Genomic DNA, 1,854 nt, shown 5'->3' with positions numbered 1-1,854 from the left:
GCCCCTGTGGGCTCCTGAGAAGACTGCTCTTTATGGGAGGGGACATCCTCATCTTTCTCCTGCAGAACGGCTGGTGGTTTCAAACTACTGACCTTGTAGTTAGCAGCCCAGCATGTAACCGCTATGCTGCCAGGACTCCTGGCGGGTGCTACAGCGTGGTAGATTTTAAAGCGTCGGGTGGCCAAATGTGGGACATGACACACTTGGGAGTAGAAAGCCCCAGTATTTCTCCTGCAGAGCGCCTGGTGGTTTCAAACCGCTAGCCTCGCGGCTGGCAGCCCCACACGTAACCCACGATGCCAGCAGGGTTCCAACAGCCTCTCCTTACATGTTACCTCGGTTATGCCTAACCTCGCTTCTCTATAGAACGGTGGCCACGTCTGCTGGGGTTTGTCAGGCTGAGCTTTCCACGAGATTTCCAAAGCCTGGTGGCTCAGTGGTTAAGCGCTCAGCAGCTAACAGAAAAAGCCAGCGGTTCGAACCCTCCACCCTCTCCTCCAGAGATGGGGCTCTCGGCTCCATCCAGATCTACGTTCTTGGCAACCCCAAGGGGTCACCGTGAGACAGCACCGACTCGATGGCCGCGTGGACACTGGGCTCCAACAGACAGCCATTGAAGGGATGCGTGGTGACCGGTGCGAAGCCCTTCACACCCAGCTTGGTTCCTGGAAGGTCACGAGCAGTCCATTTTGATGTGTTTTTAAGAAGTTAATCTCCTTGTCTTCCGGGGCGGACGTGGTGGGTCCTTTGTCTTCCGAGCCCCTCGGCCCGTGGAGAGCAGGCGATGAATACGCATCTGTGTATCTGTGCGCTGACTAGATAGTGTGTGGGAATTCATCATTCCGGCTTCTTGCAGAAAGACTGTGGGGTCAGTGACACCAGGCTGCCCCTTGGCCCCGGCCTCCCCCGCCGCCCTGCTGCCCAGTGTGGTCCGCGCCGGCACGTTGGGCGCTCTTCCTTCCTTGTTCTTTATTCTACCGCAGGGGCATGGCTCCTGGAGGGGTGTGTGCCTTTTTTTTTTTTAAAGAATGTTTATTTCACTTTCCTCGGCTGCCCTTGGCTTCCCCCAAGCGCCCTTCAGACAGCTTACCAGCTGGGAGATATGCAGCAGATAACAACATGGCTGTCACAGCCTCTCCAGCCGGGAAGGGTCAGCGTGGTCAGGGACAGCATGGATTGTCCCTGCCCGGCTCCAAGCTGGCCTGAGCAGACTTAGGCTTGAGCAACGAGGTCGGCCCTCCTTGATTTCTGGCCCCCGGGTTGCTTTCTGGAGTTCTTACTCGGAGTAACTGGGCTGCCTTTTGTATTATTTCTCTTTTCACTGTTTTTTTGGAGAGGGGAGGGGACGACGTGTTTTATTGAAGTCAGACATACCAATGGAGTCATGCACGTGCTCGCTTGCGAAGTCCCAAGCGGGTGTGAGTGTTGCGTTTTTATCAATACATTTCAATGCTCAGTGCGTTTGAAGAAAAGGGGTAGATTTTTTGACACATAGCTCCCCCACCCCCCCAAGCCTTTCTCGTGATCCTGAGAATGGTGTGCAGAAAGCCAAGGCTTTGGTGGTATGCTGGGGAAAAGGCGGGTGGGGGGAATGCAGACCCCAACATTGATCTGCAGCCCCGGGAGGCTCTCCTTCGCTGTTCCTGGAAGTTCTGAAGTCACTTTTGCAGCTTGCTCAGGACCACTGGGAGCTTTGACTTTGGACCTTGGAGTTGGGCAGTGGAGGGGGTTGGTGGTGCAGGGTGCCCAGTGGAAAGAGGCAGAATGAGGTCTAATGGGTGCCGGGGTGTGGGGTGTGGGCGGGCGCTGGCCAGCATGATAACTTCCCTCCTGTCCATGGTGCTCCTGGGCCTC

The sequence above is a fragment of the Echinops telfairi genome, unplaced genomic scaffold (genome assembly GCF_000313985.2).
Source record: "Echinops telfairi isolate 266 unplaced genomic scaffold, ASM31398v2 ScPeMD7_2291;HRSCAF=2852, whole genome shotgun sequence".
NCBI classification, from domain to species: domain Eukaryota; kingdom Metazoa; phylum Chordata; class Mammalia; order Afrosoricida; family Tenrecidae; genus Echinops; species Echinops telfairi.
This window is presented reverse-complemented; position numbering follows the sequence as displayed.